Genomic DNA, 11626 nt, shown 5'->3' with positions numbered 1-11626 from the left:
CAGTTGGAATTGATCGAATCAGATCAGATCGAGGAACTGAATTCATCAATCAAACTCTTTCAAATTTTCTAGAGAATGCTGGAATTAAGCATGAGCTCTCAGCAGGCAGAACTCCTCAGCAAAATGGTGTAGCTGAGAGAAGAAATCGGACCCTTAAAGAAGCTGCTAGAACAATGCTTGTTGATTCTGGTATTTTTCAAAGGTTTTGGACAGAGGCAGTAAACACTGCGTGTTATACTCAGAACAGATCAATGATTAATAAGAATCATATGAATACACCATATGAGATCTGGCATGGAAGAAAAAGTATAATTACTTATTTCAAAATATTCGGCTGCAGATGTTTTATCCTTGATAATGGTAAAAATTATTTAAAAGCGCAGAGGGAATATTTCTTGGATACTCATCAGTTAGTATAGCTTATAGAGTCTTCAACAAGAAAACCCTAAATGTTGAAGAATCAGCTCATGTGATTTCGATGAAACTGAACTAACTGATAAGCCAACTGATCAAGTTGAGCTAGTTGATTGATTTACAGATATCAGTTTGGAAGATGATGACAAAAATGAATGTCATAATAATCAAAACATATTTCAAACACCTGAACCAGAAGTACTGGACAAATCAGATGCACAGGAAGTCGTTGCTAATGATCAGTTGATAGAGCATAATGATAACATTCAAATACCAGTTGACGAAGCACCAACTGAGACTGAAAACTGTATTCAGTTACCAACTGAAGAAATTGTTGATACAACAAATACTGAGTACAGATGGAGAAAATCACATCCACCTTAGCTGGTAATAGGAAATCCATCTGATCCAGTAAGAACTCGCAATCAAATGCTAAATTTATTTATCTATTCAGCTTTTGTCTCACAACTAGAACCAAAGAAAACTGATGAAACTCTTGCTGATCCTAACTGGGTAAATGCAATGCAAGAAGAGCTAAATCAGTTCACTTATAACAATGTCTGGAACTTAGTTCCAAGACCGATTTCAAAAACTATTATAGGGACAAAATGGGTATACAGAAATAAACTGAACGAGGATGGTTCAGTTGTGCGCAATAAAGCGAGACTGGTAGCACAAGGATATAGGCAAGAGGAAGGAATTGATTACGATGAAACATGTGCACCAGTTGCAAGACTGGAGGCAATCAGAATATTCCTTGCCTATGCTTCATTCAAGAACTTCAAAGTCTATCAAATGGATGTAAAAAGTGCATTCCTAAATGGCCAGCTACAAGAGGAAGTATATGTTGAACAACCCCCAGGTTTTGTAAATCACAACTTTCCTGATCATGTATATCATTTGAACAAAGCATTATATGGTCTTAAAGAAGCTCCCAGAGCTTGGTAAGAAACTCTCTCAAAATTTCTAACTGATCATGATTTTTCTATTGGATCAGTTGATAAAACCTTGTTCAAATTTACTAAGAATAATCACATTTTATTAGTTCAAATTTATGTTGATGATATCATATTTGGGTCAACAAACCCCAAATTATGCGAAAAGTTTGCTAAGCTGATGCATTATAAGTTTGAAATGAGCATGATGGGTGAACTGACATTCTTTCTTGGACTGCAAGTGAAGCAATTGGAGACTGGCATATTCATCAGTCAGACTAAATATACAAAGGAGCTGCTGAAGAAATTTGGCATGGAATCATGTTCAGCTGCAAATACTCCCATGAGCTCATCAGTAAAATTGGACACTGATCAAGGGGGAATATCAGTTGAGGCGACATTATATCGAGGTTTAATAGGGTCATTGTTATACCTAACTGCCAGTCGCCCTGATATTGTATTTGCTTGTGTGTATATGTGCTAGATTTCAAGCAAATCCTAAGCAATCACATTTCTCAGCTGCTAAAAGAATTTTGAAATATCTTAAGGGTACACAAAATGTTGGGTTATGGTATTCTAAAGACTCTACTTTCAATTTAGTTGGATATTCAGATGTAGATTATGCAGGATGTAAGCTTGATCGTAAAAGTACAAGTGGATCTTGTCAGTTTCTAGGAGACAGGCTGATCTCTTTGTTCAGCAAGAAGCAGACATCTATACCTACCTCAACAACTGAAGCAGAATACCTTGCTGCAGGTAGTTGCTGTACACAACTGATCTGGATCCAGCAACAACTGAGAGAATATGGAGTAATTACAAATAATTCGCCCATATTTTGTGACAATACGAGTACAATTGCCATCACCTATAATCCAATTCTTCACTCAAGGACAAAGCATATAGATGTCAGACACCACTTCATTAGAGATCATGCTTTGAAGAAGGACATTAGACTGGAGTATATATCAACTGAGCAACAAGTAGCTGACATCTTCACCAAACCATTACCCGAGACTAAGTTTTCTTACTTTCGCAATATTCTTGGTTTAATTGATCTGTCTTAAAATTATTACTAATGTTGCTTTACTAATAGAATTATCTGCAGAAAATAAGAACATAACAAATTGAAAATAATACTTTATTAAGAATACCATCGATCCCAGTTTACAGAAGATATCATAGAACCAACTGAATCCTGCCATTCTCTAATCCAATTATTCAACTCATAAATTTGGATTCTAGAAAATGACCTAGTTGTAGAAATCTTCTCAACCACATGCCATTCCTTCCATAACATTGCTTCTAACAGACATTTGTCATCAATCAGATCTGTAACATGCCTAACTTCAAAACGATCAATGTATTTTCTTGCTGTTGCTGCTTGAGCACGAGTAGGAACAGCACCACTACTACTTACCCTCTGCAAATCATGAATCTTGAACCATGTTGACATCACTTTCATCAAGACATATTCTTCCATTGTCTTCTTCAATTCTTCTAAATAAGGACTTAATTGCTCATTAACTTGAATATGCGAACTACTGCATGCATCAGAGTTACTTGAATCCGACATATTGAACTGTTATTGTCTCACATTCTATCATCTTATTTATAGACAGATGAAATTTTTAAATGTTGAAGAAACTGAAGAGACTCAAATCAACCGAAGCGTCTTTCTCATTTACCGAGGCTTCTTAACTATCAGTTGTTCATTATCAACTGATATCTGTTTGACATTTATTACTTAACGCTTAACCAGTCATCAGTTCATCTGTTTATGATCGTAATTCATATATAATAACTAATGAAACTTATTATTTGCAGGAAAAAGAAAAATAAAGTTAAGCCAAAATAAATGTTTCATTCAACCATAAATATTTGCTTGGATTACATCATTATATTTCTCTTCTACAACAATTATCCACATCTTCAACGAAGCAGATAAAGGTCCAGTAGATGTCTTGGAAAAGCTGTGAGAACCAGCTATGCGCCTAAGGATCTTCAGCTCCTTTCGAAGCATCAGCTTATAAATATGACCATCTGTGAAGATATCCACCCACATAGCTATGTGCAAGTGCTCCCGCACTTTTCTCAACTCTGCCATCAGCTCGGGAGTGGTAGCCTCGCCAGTATTATACAGGAACTCAAGCTTCTGAAGCTTCTCCCAGTAGTGAAGACTCTTATAGAAGACTTCATCTTCTATCACAGCCTTCCTAGTCTCCAAAGAAAATGGCGAAACACTTGAGCTACTAGCATCTGCCATTCTTTTTACTTTGAATATGTTTTTCAATATGACTTAAACTAACCATGTCACTTCTACTTATAGCCAAGAGTCATGGAAGATGAAGGGTCGTCAACGTTTCAGCAAACGATAATCTTTCTGACCTTTAAATTTATTTTATATCGTCGCTTTAATTATTTTATGCATCGATTAAGGGGGAATATCGGTTTTGAAGAGGTTAACTGAGAAGAAAATTGTTTGTGAACTCTCAACTGAAATGAATCAGTTTCCCAACTGATCGTTCAGCTGGATATTTTACAAATCTTCTCACATAAGTTAAAAAATTTAAAACTTATTATATTCCAAATCAACTGACGTGACTGCAGATTCATAACGTGGCCTATTTTAAACCGTTCATCTTTTTCACAAACGCCCACAGCACACGTACACATAGTTTTACTCAAAATTTTTAATGGACTGACACGTGTCCCGAATTTGAACAGTCACGAACAACTGTACTAAGCCCGCTTCAATTCAGTTTTCTTCTTACGCATACAATCAGTTTCTAATAGCATACTAATTCCAGAGCTTATCGTTTACAAATTTCAGATCATTTTATCTATCGAAATGGCGAATAAAATCCCAGCTTACATGTTGAACGCTATGGCCATTGATTTTAACTCAGTTTTATCAGTTCAAGAAGCTGATGTTAAGAACGTTTTTCTGAAGATTGAATCTGCTGGTCTCAGAATGTTTTTGGGACAATCTTCGCAGGAAATATACCCCAAGGAAGTAAATGAATTCTATATGAAGGGGTTTGTCACTGCTGATGGAAGCATCTCTGTAACTGTCAATAATCTGCTGTTGATCCTATCTGAAGAAACCTTCGGAGAAATTTTCTCTTTGCCAACTGATGGGTATGTCAACGTATCTGAAATCAAAACATCTGACATTGAGGAAATGCAATCTTTGCTATCTGCTGATGGACGGAAAATCAAAGTTTCCGATCCAAAGAAAGAGCTGAAACCAGAAATACAGTTATTAGCCGACATTGTGGCGAAGGGCATATTGGCTAAGGCCGGATCCTATGCTGCCCTTACACTTGAGAAATTCCAGGTGATGACCATCATCATGGGAAAAAAGAAAGCCAACTGGAGACATATTATTTTCAATACTCTGAAGAATATGCTTCAATCAACCAAACAGTCAAGAGGCTTTACCATCCCAATCAGTTATCTTTTGAGACTAAAGGGATTGGTAGCTGACAATGCTGGAACATCATCAAAGTTAAAAGTCTTCACTGCTAAAAACATCTTGCCGCCAAAAACCAAACAGGAGATTGGATCGCAATCACCTGCTCCAAAATCAGCTAAGAAGGCCAAAACTTTGGCCCAACTGAAAACTACAAAACGAAAACTAATTCTCAGTGAATCAGATTCGGAGAAAACTCCTTCTCCTAAGCTTGTCAAGAGACCGAGGACGCAAAAAACTAAACCAATAACAGCGGTGGAAGTCATTCCAACTGAGAAAATTATTCAATCAGCTGCCCAACAGCCTATTCAGGCTATCCCTTTGCAGGTAGTCCCACCTGATGATTCAGTTACTAAAGAAAAGGCACCCGCTAAGGTAAGAGCTCCTTTGACTCATGTAAATCGACCTACCATTTTTCCTCGGGCCAGATCTAAAGGTGTTATATTGAGGGAACCAGTGGAAACCACTCACTCTGGTTTGGATATTCCTCACATTCTCACAACTGAAAAAGGAAAGGGCAAGCTAGTTGAAGAACCAAGGCCATCTAATACCATCCAAACTCACATTGACCTGGTTTGGGAACAGGTCAACGCATTTGCCACTTCGAAATTAAAATCTTTTGATAATTGGAAAAGTTTTAGGACTGAGATTTTTGCCAAAGAGTTGAAGCACAAATCCCAACTGAAAAAGTTTATTAAACTTGAAGCAATTGTGCTGAAAATAGTCAAAGCTGCTACTATTGGCCAGGCATTGGAAAGGCAAAAATATTTCTTTGATCAAATTCGAGCCAAAAGGCTGACTAGAATGGTTGCAAAGCTGAAATCCAACTACAATCCCACAGGTCCAACTGCATATAATGATAGAACTGTGATCACCCAACTGGACACAGATCTCAGTGGTCTACAAGGTGAAATAATATTTTCGGAACAGGATCAGGAATTGGTTCTTCCTGACAAATCCTCCAATTCAAATGCAGAAAAAGATTCATCCTCCTCCCAACAGAACGAGCCATCTCCACAACCGGCTGCTGAAGAGCCTGTTCAGGATATGCCTCAATCTTCTCAGGTTGAACATCAGCTGTATTCTGAAACTGAACTATCTTTTGCAAACATTGATGAAATCATTCAGGCTGTAGCTCTGGAAGCTCAGCTAGAAGAAATACATTCTGAATCAGTTGCTCCTTCAACTGAACAACCAGAACAAGAAGTTCAGATACCATCTGAAGAACTAGTTGAACCACTTGCTGCTGAAGAGCCAGTCCCAGATTCAAAGCAAGAACAACAAGAAGCACCAGTGCAGCCAGAAATCTCTGCTGAACAAGTCACTCAAACTGATGAACGAGAAAAATCTCCAGGTCAAGCAGTTGCTGAAAATGTGGTGAGTCGATTGCTCATTCAAACAAAGGAGCCAGAACCAAGTTCAGTAAACTCTCAACAAGAGGCACCAGTGGAAATTGACCAAGCGTTATCTGTTGATCAAAATCCACTTTCACCACCTCAAATTCATGAAGAAATTGCTGCAACAGACATTCTAGCACAGACTGTTTCTGAAACAATATTATCTGATAGGACCATGGTGGTCTTTGATCAAGTCTCACATGAACCAAGAACATCTAATCAGTCACCTCCTCTTCAATCCACAGAAATGAATCTTGTTCTTGAAGAAATCCAGAATATGCAGCACAATATGCAGCAGATGATTACTGAAATCAAGAAAAATCAATCCACACAATTGTCTCATACTGTCAAATTGGATTCTTCAATTGAATCTGATTCAGCAAAACTGAAAGACATTCAAGCAAACATGGATTCTCTTACCCGAACTGTACTTGAGATGAAGAATAACAGAGGTCTAGCTCAAAGTCTCTATACAACTCAAGATATAATCAGTCAACGAGTTGAGCGATTGGAAACTTCTGTTTCTAATAAAATGGAATTGTTGCAGACTTGTTTACAAACTACTGTCTCAAGTATCTCCGCAGATGTCAAAATTCTTTCCACTGACGTTCGAAAATTATCTGAGAAGATGGATTTGTTTGACAAAAAGGGGGAAGAAATCAAAGATCAAAGAACATCTTGAGAAACAGCAGAAGCTGTTAATCAGATTATTAGATTCAGCTGTTATTAAATCAAGATCCCTTTCAGTTCAAGAAATTCACTCTCTTATTTTATCTACAATGAGCTCAGATGTTCAGTTATTATTTACTTAGTTTTGTCAAACACCATAAAGGGAGAAATTGTTGGAAACTAAATTCCGGCGTTTGACAAATATGAACCAACAGAAAATACGAACCAACTGATCGAGTAAACTGAACTCAGCAACTGGACTTAACAACTGAAATCAGCTGATCTAATAAAGAAGACTGATCAGTTGGAAACTGATCAGTTGATATATTCAGCCGTATGCTAAGCACCCTTCAATTGAACATGTCTCGGGAAAGAACATTCAACCGTCAAGAGACATAGAAGATTGCAACGCCGCACTTCAATCAATACAGCTTAGAAAAACGCATTTCGGCGAAAGCAATTAAGACGCCGCATCACAATAAATGAAGCAAACAATGTCCAAGGAATAATCAAGTAGAAATCAACGGATACAAAGATTCAAATTCATCTCAAGTTACCGTTGGAGAAAAGAAGCTTATAAATATGACAGAAGAACAGCTGAAGAAAAGTGAGTCAACACTATTCAAAAGCTTGTTGTCACTCTGTCAAAATCTTAGCTCACTCTTACTTGATATATTCGTAGCAGTTAAGGCTACAATTTGAGCTCACTAGCAAGTTGTAATAATCGTTGAAATTTGATAGTGCTAAGATCAGTTACGCACTGAGAACATTTTGTTAAACTAAGAGTTTCAGTTTTTGGCTGTGTTAAGTCCAAACTGAAGTGGGTCAGTACAATTCTTGTATTTGATCAAAGTCTTTTAGTGGATATCCTATCCTTGAGATAGAAGGGGTGACGTAAGAGTAATTAAATTCTCCGAACATCCAGAACAACCCTTGCCTACTTTATTTCAGTTTCGTATTCTATCTTTCAGTCAGTTATTTTTCGCAACTACTTTAGTTTAACTGATTGTCATTGACCAACAAGATTTCGAGAATCAAATTGCCACCAAACTGAACTCTAAATTAGAAAAGACCAGTTTTAACTGTGAGTGTTTATTCAACCCCCCCCCCCCCCCTTCTAAACACTCTTGATACGTTAATCGATCCTATCACAAATCCTAGCCAACCCACCTAGGCAACCTCCTGACCAAGCCCAGCTCAAAGAACCAGACCCTAGCTCGTTCAAACTCTCCTAGAACCAAGCTACAGAATCTGCGCATGGATGAAACTCACGCATATAAACTCCTAGTGACTCTAGGACTCTTCCAGCCGAGCCACCACCGAACCCACCTAACCCTAACCATCGTTGACCACTCCCAAACCCAACCTAGACCAGCCCAGACCCTGGAACACATGCACATGCCACTTGGATCAGAAGACAACAGCCGCGTGTTAGCTACCCTAATGGTTTCCACTTTTGGCTCGAGCCACAGAGCACCCAGCCACTCCAACCATTGGCCCGACCCCTGCCCATCACCCTAGGACCCTGATGGACCTACCTAGCTCGCCCAAGCCCCAGCAGTGCGACCCCTTGGCCACTGCTGTACACACGCACATGTGGGGGAGAGTCCCACTTTATGTGGACTCTTTCCAAGCCCATGACTCCAACCCTAGCTCTCCTAGGACTCTTCCCAAGACCTAACCGTGACCCCTATGACCAAACCTCTAGACCTGGTCGAGCCACCTGCCAACATGCATAAGAACCGAGTTCCTTGAATTGTAGAATCCAACCAAACACATGGTTCGTGTGTTTGCTTCTTGTCCCATGGTTTTAGCCCGTTTTCTATTAGATTTTATCATGTTTTAGCCAATAATCATTCATATAAAATCCTACTTTGACAGCGTACTCATTGGACTCAAAACATTTTTCATAAAAACGCAAAAACGTCATATGAACGTTCTACGGTAAAAGTTATTGAATACCTATTTTATTCATGCATAAACAATTAAAACACACATATTATGATTTGTATGCTGTTTAAAATGGTTTAAGAAACGTGTCATTGAGTTTATAACGCGCGAATACGATCTTTGGCGAGTGTGCGACGTTAGACGACCGGACGACGAAGAACACAAGCTTTTCTTCCTTGCTATTTTTCGAAATTATTTTGTGTGTGCAGGATGTATTTTGGCTAATAGGTTGCTGAATTGTGAGGTTTAAAAGAACTAGGACACTTATTTATAATTAATTAACAAGTTAATGGGCTTTGGTTTTAGGCTTGCAAACTTAAGGGTTTTTGGGCCTACTTAAATTTATAATTAAATTGGACCCAATAACACTTAATTAAGTACATAATAAAAGTTTATAAAATAAGCTTCTATAAAATAATATTTTTGATCTTTAAAAACTCCTTGCTTGCCCAAAACCGACTTCACGGGAAAAATCGAGCTCAACTCGTAAAATAATTTGAACTCCAAGATTTTTAGGAAATTATAAATCATTTTTAATCATTTTAGGAAGCCTTGCACATATTTAAACAAAAATACATATTCTTGTCTTGGTCGTCCCCCGTATCCTTTTCCGTGCCTATTATCGAATAGTCGGGTAACATCCTTAATTTCATGTAATCATGTCATATTATCATTTAATCATACAATCATATATTTAATCGTATAAGAAATAGCATGCTAGCATTTAAAATCAATTAATTAAAATAATTAAGCAATTAAAATAATTTGCATGCATGTGGTTTACGTAGGTTGGTTTTTCGGACGTTACAATTTGTCTCAACAACCTATAAACTGTTAGAACCACTTGGTTTTTTTTTATAAATATTTTAAAAGAGTTTATTCACCATTTCTAAACTCTAATCCGATCCCAGCATGTTTTATCCCCAGCCTCCATAATCGAACTCACAATTTCATATTTTTTCCTTAAAAAACCAACCACTCACTTTCTTATACAATACGTGTTTTCTCCCATTTCAGCTACGATTATCTATTTCGTTCAACTATTTTTGATAGGGTCCCAAAAGAAATTTTTTCTGTGGTCGCATACTAACTTAAATGACTCCAATGTGAGATTGACACATTCAAAATTTTTTATATATACTAACTGAAATATCTACTATTTTTTTTAAAGCTACTTTTCGAAAATAAACATTTACAAGCATGCATGCAATAACTGCTGTAAATCACACACTTTTAAAATAATAGAAATCCGATACTGAAAATCACTGCAGTTAAAATATTCTCAAAACTCTTGTGGAATCATCAACATAAAAAAATACATAGTATGAAAATGTCCAAAACACTCATATCTCATAAACATGATGTGCGGAAGAAATAAGGTCATCGGGTTCGTGTACGCACATCCAACTCTGCCTACTCAGTTTTCGGCACCTTCAATCTCCTTATCGATATGCTCACATGCATCATTCGCACCTAGTGAGTCTAAAGACTGAACACACCTGTAACGTTATAACGAATACATATACAAAACAGGAAACAGTGAAAAGTACTGTAATCAACATACATTACATAATCTTAAAAGCGTAAACGTAAATATATCGTATAAAAGCATAACGTGTCAAAACGTGCCTCATCATAAGCATCATATACGTGTACATTTTCTTGATTGAATTCAGTTCGTTAGTTGTGACTTTCGTATCAGCTCTATTCGATGGATCCATATATGTGTAACTGTGGTACCCGACGGTGGGGACATCAGCGACAGCATTATCCCCTCATAGAGCATTGGCCTAACATATCATCGTATACATATACATATTAGGCACAACCAACTCCCATACTTCAAAAACATGTCATCATATTCATCACTTAATAAAATCATGCATATACGTAAATTTTTCTTAAAATTAAGCATGCAACATATTTTTCTTAATTGCATAACAAGTCGTATCCAAGCTTACATAAACGTTAAATCGTGTTTAGGGCACTGCCGGGACTAAAAAAGCTAATCTGGTGCAAAATGACCATTTTGCCCCTAGAAACCCTAACTTACCATTTTATCCCTGAACCTCAAAATTTCGACCCGAATCTAACCAAACTCCTTAAAACTCCTAAAAATGTATTAATAAGAATTTCTTAGACATAGACTCGAGCCCGTTCCAAAAATTTAACGACTCGTTTTAAAACTTGGATCGAGGTCCCGGTTTTAACCCGGATGAACTCGAAACTTAACCGAATCTTTCCCAACTTAAACCATGGCCCAACCTTGCTCTACCAGCCTCTAAACCACTTAGACCAGACCATTTAAGACCCTTGACCAGCCCCAGAAAGTTGCTGGAATTTTCTGCTCTAGCCTAACTACAAAACCCTAGCGCCTCAAACCATGAGTCGTCGACCCTAGCCAACACGAAGCCGGACCACCTTTGAACCATCATACCCTAGGACCAATACTGACCACGTAAGACCCTCTCTGGTCTACCCTAACCACGCTGACTCCCCAATCATACGCAAGGCTCGGCAATGTCAAGAAAAAGGGACAAAAACCTAGCTGCCACTACTCAAAAACGTTTGGCCATCCCCCAAATCAACCAAGGCTCGACTCCAGCAATGTGTCCCTTCACTCCTATTCTAAACAGCCCTCTAACACCAAAATTCGGCAGCCCCTTTCACAAGGACATGAAAAACGTGAGTTGTACACAAGATAAATGCATGTTCATGTCAAAACCTTTGCAAAAACGATGCTATATGATAGACCAACGAAATTTCATGCAAAAACATATACAACAACA

The sequence above is a fragment of the Primulina tabacum genome, chromosome 10 (assembly GCF_025594145.1).
Source record: "Primulina tabacum isolate GXHZ01 chromosome 10, ASM2559414v2, whole genome shotgun sequence".
NCBI lineage: Eukaryota > Viridiplantae > Streptophyta > Magnoliopsida > Lamiales > Gesneriaceae > Primulina > Primulina tabacum.
The sequence above is the reverse complement of the archived record's forward strand: the minus strand, read 5'-3'. Positions refer to the sequence as shown.